The sequence below is a fragment of the Mya arenaria genome, chromosome 9 (genome assembly GCF_026914265.1).
Source record: "Mya arenaria isolate MELC-2E11 chromosome 9, ASM2691426v1".
NCBI lineage: Eukaryota > Metazoa > Mollusca > Bivalvia > Myida > Myidae > Mya > Mya arenaria.
In genome coordinates this window covers 31,549,732-31,560,657 of record NC_069130.1, presented here as the reverse complement: position 1 = coordinate 31,560,657, position 10,926 = coordinate 31,549,732, and the positions used below count along the sequence as shown (strand labels likewise).

General features: G+C 35.5%; 1 long non-coding RNA gene across 1 annotated transcript; it reads right to left on the bottom strand.

Annotated features, from left to right (window-relative positions):
- Positions 1-3,203: 3,203 nt before the first annotated feature.
- On the bottom strand, positions 3,204-7,968 carry LOC128245720 (uncharacterized). Its single transcript, XR_008263230.1, has 3 exons — positions 7,840-7,968; positions 6,813-6,886; positions 3,204-5,910 (listed from the first exon to the last, which is right to left on the bottom strand). It is a non-coding gene; the product is annotated as an uncharacterized LOC128245720 (long non-coding RNA).
- Between the last annotated feature and the right edge of the window lie 2,958 nt (positions 7,969-10,926).

Genomic DNA, 10,926 nt, shown 5'->3' with positions numbered 1-10,926 from the left:
TATATTTACCAATGTTCAAACTTTTGTCACAAACTGTACGATTTTGCTTAAAAATGCTTTTAGATGGACCCACTAAACATAGGTCATATAATCATATTACTTCTTATTTGGAATATAGGAGAAACTGATAAATTGTTTCTTACATTACTGCCGAGCTGTATCGATTATCTGTCATTGTTTCAGCAACAGGGTGAGGAACAGCCCAGACACCACTGTTAAAAATACCGTCACCAAGACGATGACGTTAATCTAACGACGCTCTCTTCTTGACGTCAGCAGTTTCTGTGCTTCCGTGAACATGTTCAAATGGTTTTAGTTGCTAGTCGAACGCAACATTTAAGTTGCATCACTATGATGTGTGTACAACCGGTAGTTACTGAAACATGGAAAGAAACGCACATTACACATATAATGCAGTTTATGAATTATGATATACGCAAAACTATAAGTTAAATCATAAATTTGTATTTCTACTGTCTACAAGCGTTCAGTATCATTTTTCGGGATTCCTTTCACTGGTCTTCGGAATGTTTCACACATTTCCATCGCATGCCTACATAGAGGCCAGACACCACTAAATAAATCCCATTTAAGTTATGTTGTCAACTGACCAATTGCATGCAAGATAACACTGATTTCAAGGGTTTCACGACCCCTTACCTCCTATATGGAGAGAAAGCTCCACTTGTGTACCTAACATTAAACAATGTAAGAAAAAAGTAACGTTTCTCCTAATAAGAATAAACTTGGTTGAACATAACAACTGTGTATTCGGTAAAATGACTATATCCGGGGTGCGAGGACAAACAATGCTGTGAAACTGTAAACAATAACAAGAATTACTTTGATGCAAAGCATAAACGACGTCGCGAATGTTTTTGTCACATGACTAAAAGGAAGCAGATGCATTAAATCAGGATACCAAGTTTAAGATACGGGGATATACGCATGCTATTGAACGAATTCGGATTTTCAGCTTTAGGTCACCACGACCTTGACCTTTGACCAACTGACATAGCAATAAGCATTTTTCATATATTGATCATAAACCGATTTCCAGCTGAAGGTAATCTTACCACGACATTGACCCTGAAGGTTCATATGTCGACCATATCTATTTATCTGATAGTGGTCCTAGACCATATTGATATGAAAAGTTCACTTCGACAAATTTTTAAGGGGTTCATAAGAGGTTAAACTTTATATGTTGTTGATACCTTTACTCCAATGTGAGAAATAATCTATAAGAATTAAATCATTGATAATTTAATGGACTTTTACTAAACTAAGATTTAGACACATGTATGTATACATATCTATACATATCTTTTTGAGTAAATATCAAATCAATTAGATTTACCTTTAATTGCTTCACAAATATACAAGACACAACAATTTTTATCTAAAGTCGGGTAAATGATAACAATAAACATAAGCTCAATGGGCTATTTTCTTACACGAATAACAAAGATACGTAACATATCAAAACATAACAATGAGCTTGTGACCTGGAAATAAAAGCATATAGTTAAAATAGGTGCAAATATGGGAACAAGTATTCACAAAACCTGTTCATAGTCATGCATCCACTTACAATAAAAGCACTGAAAGTGCTGAGGGACGGTGCCTCTGGTGTATGTGCAGAAAAATATACAGGGAGAGCTGCCTGGTTTCAAAATCGTTGTTATCAACTATTGACAGTTTGGTTATTTCAAGAGCCAACTTTCGTCATGCATGACTATTTTTTATGAATGCATGTTAAGCAAGCAATCACTTCGTACGAAGTTGCATACGAAGATTTCTGCGACCGTTTTATTAACGCTTTCGTACGTAATTACACTTCAAAATGGGGAAGGATCGGACGAAAATGTAAACAAACCGTAGATGTGAGTATACTAAAAAAAATTCGCAAATAGTGATTTGATCTGCTTCGCTTTTCGAATAATCAAAATAGATATTTACTATTTATTTTAATAAATATAGTGGGTGGTAACGTTTTGTCGACTACGGTTTCTACGGCATGGTTTGACCCGTTTAAACAGCTGTTTCCTGTGTCACATTGCAATGTTTTCAGGTAATGACACATTTCGATACCAACTATATTCATTTCTTATCGCTTGTATTGTGTATAATATTTGTTATGGCGTTAACATGCTAAATAATCACATCCCAAAAGGTAAATGTACTATTACGTTCGTTAATTCTTTGTTCTATGCGATTGAAAACCCCGGAAGTACCTATTTAAGAAAGAGTTTAGTTAGCGAATATTATTTGAACTGTTTCCTTAAGGTATGTAAGTTTCCACACTCAAATATGTTTTAATACACAATTTTATATACTAACCAGTATACAAATGATATTTGTCATTACAAATAGGTAGACCTTTTGTCAATTACAGTATCCTCTTTGTTTGTTATTGATATGATTTATTAAGTTTTTCATTGCAGGCAATCTTTTGAAAGAAAAGCTCAGACATCTAAGATACTGCAGCACTGAAAAGCATTGGGTATGACTGTATATCTCAGCGTATGATTAAACCAACTATTGCAAAAACTATGCAAACAGTAATCGGGGAGTAGGATTATTATTATATATTTTAGTGTTAGTAGACCCAGTCTTCCAAAAACAGATGCAATTGCCATTATAACATAGTATGAAATAAGAAAATACTTGCTACTGCTTCTTGCAAACTACCGATTTTTTACCAATATATGTAATCTTAATACAAAATATCACTGTCAAGGCAGGCATTTCATTTGAATTTGAGAAATGGCTTTTACAAAACGAATTTGTACTGTAGTGTTTTTTAATCTCTTAAGGTATATGTGTACTTTTACAAGAAATATTATCAAGAATTGTATTTGAAAAAAATGTTAGACCATTTCTTTTTTTATTTTACTAACAACTTTCACGTTTTATGGATAATAGAAAAGATGATGCATCTTCTATTTTACAGGTGCCCAACATAGAGTGTTTCTCTTTGCCTGCAATCAGGATACATCAACTGACCTTTGAACTGTGTTTTCCAACTTGGGATTCAAACACATGCCCTCTTGGGTAGGAGAAAGTCAGGCAAACACCTGTGGCTATATCACTATACTTCTTTAAGTCTTGCTCTATGAGTGATCATGATGTGAAATAAAACAAAATGCAGTCATCTTTTTGTTATATTAAATAAGTTATGAACAAATAAAATATTTCAAACATTTTATTAATTCGTTATTTTGAAAAACAGTATGAATAAACATACATGTATACCAATAGACAAACAAATAATTGGCGAAGAATGGGCACAAAAATATGAGAATATTGAAGTTGGAGATTTATTGTTAATATTGATTTTAATGTGACAGAAAATGCCCCAATTTGCCAAAAAGCATTGAATATCAAATGACAATGCTTGGATTTACAAAATCTGCCCAAATGAGTATAGATCTGTGAGTTGCTGTTTGGTATTTGTTCATAAAAGTCATGATATATAAATCAAAGTTTAAAAAAAATAATGTTGCAAACATAAAACAGTGGAGAATCTGATGTTATGTTGAAATGATATACTTGAATAAGCTATTTAAACTGTATATGAGCAGATTCTTATGGAAATATGAACTTTAAGTATTACTTTATTCCAAAATGGTGACCTAGAAGTTTTAGTTCCTTGTATTGGTCAATGTTATATTGTTCACTTAACAGCTTGAGGTAAATGCAAGATATAATACAGTCAAGTTCAGAAACTGCTCAACAGTTATAATAGTAAACCCTTCCTCTCAATATGGTGTACATTTGTGGGAAGTTATAGCAAATCCTTCAAAAGGTTAAAGAGACATGGAGCAGACACAATTTGTTACAGACGGACAGACAGATAACTGGAGCTAAAAGAATTAGTCTATTTCAGGAGGAGACATACTTAGCCAAATGGCTCTTGAGAAAAAGTCATTACAAATAATTTATAAAAAGTACAATTAACAGGCAGTCATAAAAGTTAACGTGAACACTAACTTAGGCTTAGATGAGCTGGATGAAAAATGTCTTAAACAAAATAATTGAGAAGTTGCCCAAAATGTTACAGCTACATGTAAGAAGTGAGCCAAGTATCAACAAGAGAGGTTTGTCAAACATTATGCCCCCACCTGAGCGCCATGTTGTCAGGATTATATGAACAATAGAATGAAATAAGCATGGACCGAAATGACAGCTGATTAGTCACTGACATTGGATGCCATTGAGGCAGTTTTAAGATTATGACCATTCAAAGTGTGAGGATAGAGTGTGTTATGACCATGACCTTTGACTCTATGACATCAAAATCCATGAGTCATCAGCTGGTCTACAAAAATCTAAATGTCAAGTTTGAGGGACATGGGTTCAGGCATTGACATGTTATCATACAGACATGCTTTTTTCAATCAATGTCACTGTGACCTTGGCCCGATGACCCCTAAAATGAAAGGGACTCATCTACAGGCCAGACACAACTCCTAAGTCAGGTTTGAGGGCCATGGGTACAGGCATTGTCAAGTTATCACTCAAAACATTTTCGCATTCAAGGTCACTGTGAACTTGACATTTGACCCAATGACTCCTAAAATCAATAAGCGTCATCTCCTTGTCGGGCCCAACTTCCATGTCAACGTTGATGATCATAGGTTCAGGCATTGTTGAGATATCCCTGAGAGAGGATTTGTTATCTTTTTTGCATTAAAGGTTATTGTGACCTTGACCTTGGCTTGATGACCCTTAAAGTCAAGAGGGGTCATCTACTGGTCAGGCCCAACCTTTATGTCAAGTTTGATGACCATTCAGACTGAATGGCATGATTGGTCCAGGAATTGTCGAGTTTGCTTTCAAGATCACTTTGACCTTGACCTTTGACCCCTAAAATCAATAGGGGTCATCAACTGGTAAGGCCCAACCTCCGAGTCAAGTTTGAGGGCCATGGGGGCAGGCATTGTTGATTTATCACTTGGACAACCTTTTACCATTCAAGGTCACTGTGACCTTGATCTTTGGCTCAATGATCCCCAAAACCAATAGGGGTCATTTACTGGTGAGGCCCAACTTCCATATCAAGTTTGATGATGAAAGGTCTAGGCATTGTTGAGTTATCACTCGGACAAGCTTTAAAATTAATTTACCATTCAAGGTTACTGTGAACTTGACCTTTGACCCGATGAGCCCTAAAGTCATCTACTGGTCAGGCCCAACCTTCATGTCAAGTTTGATGACCATACGTCCAAGAATTGTTGAGTTATCACTCGGACAAGCTTTGGTCTACAGACGGTAGACGGTACCGACCGACCGACCGACCGACATGTGCAAAGCAATATACCCCTCTTCGTCGAAGGGGGGCATAATAAAAAATGTTTTATTATGCACAGCAGTAATTACATTGACAGAGACATTTTTCCTCTGAAGTATTTATAAATTGAGTCAGTAGCTGAGTCCTTGGATGGCATAACAGTGTAGTGTGTTGGTTATAATTTTTTTTTTCCTTTTTAAAAGATATGCCAGCTTGTTTAAAGATGGTCTCTTCTTCCTGTATAGAGTCAACATTAAAGTCCACAGTAAATAGATTCATGTGAGTTGCACGAAGACAGAATTTTCAAGTTTAAACAATTTACAATGTTGAACTGATGTAAATAGTTGCTCAGATCACAGCAACTGAATCAGAATGAATCCATGGAGGTGTTGAAACAGTTTCTGTTTGAAGGCTGTTCAACTCAAGCACAATCCTTTGATATGAGATGGTGGCATAAACTGTTTTGTTAATTCTGTCCTTGAAAAGTCTTTGGTAGTCTCAAGTATCACCTTGAAAAATAGTTAAGATGAATTTTGTAGAGATTGGAAAGTCTATTGCTCTTTCGGTAACTTTCATTCTAGGTTCTGAAGTATTTGTGACATGGGGCTGAGTCTCTGAAACGAAAAACAAAAATTATTTAAGAGCAAAAAAAAACAATGATTAAAAAAAAATTGAGTACATATACAAAATATTTTAAATTTACACCTTTTAACAGTCACAGAATATTTCACAGAGCCACTTGTAAAATACGTATAATAAAACATCAGTTGTTTTCTCAGTTAGATAAAGGGCACAACTCAAAATCACTTAAAGTCGGATTTATAGACCTAATAATTAGGACCTATACATCATATACAAATATAATACAATAACATTAGTGTATTGTCTCTGACGTGACAGACGGCTATAATGATACCTTGAATTTGGTTCTTTGACAACAGACTTATCTGCTTGAAATCATTAAAAACCCTTTTTATTTCATTTGTTTTCTTTAAGGCTGCACTCTAACAGATTAACAGTTTTGATAATATTTTATCTTTTGTCCAGGAATGAGCAAATTTTGTGTAAACATCTGAAAACCAGCGATACAAGAATGCTGACAAAAGATTTTATCGCAGTTTTTCATATTTCTGTCGCAAATTAATGTTTTTGAAAAATGCATAAAACATCAATTGTTGAAAATAAATATGAAAACTTGCAATGTGATTTTTTCAGCAGTCTTATATCACTTGTTGCTATGCATTTTCACATGCAATGTTACATATATACAGTATCCAGTGATGTGGATCATTCCATATATATGCTGCACATCTTTAATATTATAATAATAGAATGTGCATCAAACTATATGCATGATAAGCTTAAAACTTTGTATTAAATTGAGATTTGGTAAAAAATATATGCTGTAAATACATACATAATGCACAATTTCCACTTGATTTCCTCTTGCGGTGTATTTACATTTATCTTGCTTATAAATAACACAAGTAAACCGGAAATATGGAAATTTAGTTACCGATCCAGAAACCTGCAGTTCTGTGTAACAATCCGTCCTACCTAGTTACCAGCATCTTGGATCCATGTCAAGATCTGAAATAAAAAATGAATAATCTATTTATTTATAAACAGGCTGTTTTCTTTCTGAAGCTTAAAATATGGTTGACATTTTTCTTTAAATGCAAGGTGGTTTCTGTTTTAATAAAGCCATTGCTTGAGCTGAAGTAGTCATCAGTCGTGGGGTTCAAGATCTGAACCTGTCCCACTTTTGCACCCAGGTTTACCGTACTAATATTATACTGTTCATGAGTGTGTCCCAGTACTAACCCACAAAGGTCAGATTGTTTGCAAATTAAGTTATCAGGAACAGTTTGTCGAGGTGGTTGAACAATTCAACTGCAAGCTTTAAGTTATTTTAAGTTCTACAGTTTGTCGAGCTGGTTGAACAATTCTACTGCAAGCTTTAAGTTATTTTAAGTTCTAAGGGCCTGTGAGCCAAGTTGATAGAGCACAAACTTGCAAACAGGGAGTCCCCAGTCCAAGTCCCATTACTAGCTGCAATGTTTTCAGAACTGCAAGAAAATTGAAAAAAAAAAAGTAGTTTGGGACAAACAAGTCTCCCAACTGTGACCAATAGAGCTTATGCTTACCTTCTGGCTGCTCTGGATATTTTAAAAAAAATACTTTTTGACCCATCCCACCCCCCGCATCGCCACCCCCAGGCAACTTTTAAATTTATAAGCTTCAATGTTGATTTATAATTTCTAAATACTATTAGAGACATGATAATCTTGTAAATATAAGTCAAAGCAAGTTATTGAAAAATGATAAAAGCTTTGACAGATGAAATGACAGATCAGTGTAAACACTTAGTCTAAAATAATAGACGTGTTATACGGGATTCTTCCAATTTGAAGGATTTGCCATATCAAAAATCTAAAAAAAATCCGTCAACGTACAATTATTTGGACTATGTAAACACTGTCATAAAATCAGTCTGTTTTTAGCTTGTTTGTTTTACCTAAAACACCGTAAAATTCATATACCATGAGTCTAATGGTTGGATAGTATTTCAGTATATATTCCAGTGTTCTTTTCACAACAAAACTCTTGAAATGCATCGAAATAAGAGCATTTTGTTTTTCAAACATTTTGACAGTTGTCGCGAGGTTGCGTCCCCTGAAAATTTAGGCAAAACGGCGTCTTAACGATTTGTTAATTTACTCACCGGGTTGCAGATTCCACAGAGTCGTCTTCTGTCTTGAAATTGGCAGTTGTTTTTGTTAAAATATGCCATAATAAATGAAAGATCTCCAATATAGAATATTTCTGTTGTTGTGGCGGTCATTTTTTAGTCTACGAAGTTCGTACGCCACCCTAAGAGCTTTCGTAGAAATGTTCGTAGATCTACGAAGAAACAGGTGCTTGTTCGTACGAAATTCTTAATAAAACGGCTAAACAGCCTGAGATACATCGTACAATGTTCGTAAGCAAAACAGACTTCGTACGAAGTTTAATAAAACTGGCCCTTATTCTAGTAAAGCTTGGAGTCCGGATTTATTCTAGCAAGTAATTTGGTTGGTGCCTAAAAAAGGAAAAAGTCCAATGTCATTAAATGTAACGGTCAGCTCGCGCAGGAAAAAATCAAGATGAAATAAATCATGCATTCTTAAGTAATGTATTTTAAACATATCCTTTGTGCTTTAGAATTATAGGTTTATTGCATAATGATTAATGTTCTTGTAAGCTATTGAATATTACTGGTGTTTTAAGTATTGAAAAACCGCACTCTTTCTTCGACCGAGACAGGCGGTAAATCGGTTTGTAACTTTTCAGCCTATTGCCCCTACTATGAAGGCTGCCCTGAGCGGGCACCGTTCAAAAAGTAAGATGGATTTGAGCACTGAACACAGTGATAACATCAACAAGCTTTCCCGTCTGTACGACCAGTCCACACGCGCACAATTCCGCTAGTTTACATACCACTATTAAATGTTAATACACATGTATGTTATTTCTCGAACAGACTATAGTATGAACCCCAGCCGATACCAACCCCCTTCGCATACTCTATTGAATATAATTGTGAACATAGAGTGTTTTCCGTTTGATGCTGTTTCCGGTCATTCCACCGGCGACCCCTTTCACCACAAGTTTTTATCACGGGCAAACTCAAACCGAAAGTATCTAAACTGAAATTCCTGCGATTTGATTGGCTGACGGGTTATCGTGTGAGCCTATGTACTTGTTGGGTTAATACAGTTTCTACATGATGTCATTGATAGTTTTATATGTAATGAATGGTCATTGACTTTTCAAGTTTACCCATTTATCAAAAATTAGATTATTTTAAATAAGAAAAAACATCCCCTGAAACATTTTTCCCGACCGTAGACCATTCATATTCAAAGCCTTCAAATATGGAAGGTAGCCAATTTGGAAGAGTCTACTCATTGTTACATGTCTTATTTTAATTGACACATGCCAGTAAATCGAAGCATGCGTATACCTTCCATCTTAATAGGTCTATGATTTCAAAAGAAGGCTGACAATCTTGATTTATGTAATCTCCTTGATTGCCTTAACTGATTCATAATGTTTTACGATTTAATGAAATAAGGTCTGCAACAATGGGTAGGTTCTTCAGAATAGGTGTAATTTACCGTTTTAGATAAAAGCGTGAAATGCCATGCATTTCATTTTAAATCGGTATGTTACGTCAGTTTTTATCCTCAGAACATTCTGTTCACGATGAATTCTAGAATAAACATAGGTGCGTATATTGATTGAAAGTGTCATTTCACTGTTTTAAGGGTATGTAGTAAATAGGTTATTACATTTCCATCCTCATGTGACGCAACAGTGTGTGTATACCACGTGATAAATTACGTCATATATGCTACGTCGGAAGGCATAAATTTGCTTAAAATGAAGACTTAAATCAAAGATAACTTTTCATTTACAACACCATTTTAAATGAAACAAAGGGCAGTCTATGCCGCTTAAAGAGCCCCGCATTTGTATCATTTCCGAAATTTGATGAGGTCATTAGTTTCATCAAACACTTCGACAACCTGTTTCCAAAATAATGTTTTGACAGTGCTCCGTCAGACGGCCGTATTGTGAAAAGGTTTGTCGAAGTGTTTTAAGAAACTAAACTCGCAATCAAATTCTGGTAAAATACCGAAGGTGGGGCTCCGTAAGCGGCGTAGACTGCGCTATGTTTCATTTAAAATGGTAAATAAATAGTGAAGTTATCTTTGTTTATAGTCTTTATTTAAATCAAAACATTGCCTTCCGACGTAGCATTTATGACGCAATTTATCACGTGGTATACACACATTGCGCAATAAATCTGACATATTCAGTCTGATTGAATTCAGTTCTTTTCTGTCAGTTCTTCTCTGTTCTGTTCCGTTCCCTTATCTTACATTCCTTTAAGTTCCATTCCGTTTTATCATCCCTCCTCTCTGTTCTGTTCCATTCCTTTCTGCCAGTTCCTCTCTGTTCTGTTCCGTTCCTTTCTGTTGGTTCCTCTCTATTCTGTTCCGTTCCTTTCTGTCAGTTCCTCTCTGTTTTGTTCCGTTCCCTTTTTCTTACATTCCTCTCTGCTCCCTTCCATTCTGTCAATCACTCTCTGTTCTGTTCCGTTCCTTTCTGCCAGTTCCTCTCTGTTCTGCTCCGTTTCTTGCTGCCAGTTTCTCTATGTTCTGTTCCGTTCCTTTCTGCCAGTTCTTCTCTATATGTTTCCTTTCCTTTCTGCCAATTCTTCTCTTTATGTTTCCTTTCCTTTCTGCCAGTTCTTCTCTGTTGTACTCCGTTTCTTACTTCCAGTTCTTCTCATGTGTGCATCGGTTCTTACTTCCAGTTCTTCTCTATCTGTTCTGTTCCTTTCTGCCAGTTCTTCTCTATTGTGCTCCGTTTCTTACTTCAAGTTCTTCTCTATCTGTTCCGTTTCATACTGCCAGTTCTTCTCTGATCTGTTCCGTTTCTTACTGCCAGTTCTTCTCTGTTCTGTTCCGTTTCTTACTGCCAGTTCTTCTCTGTTCCGTTCCGTTTCTTACTGTCAGTTCTTCTGTGTTCTGTTCCTTTCCTTTCTGTCAGTTCTTCTCTATTTGTTCCGTTTCTTACTG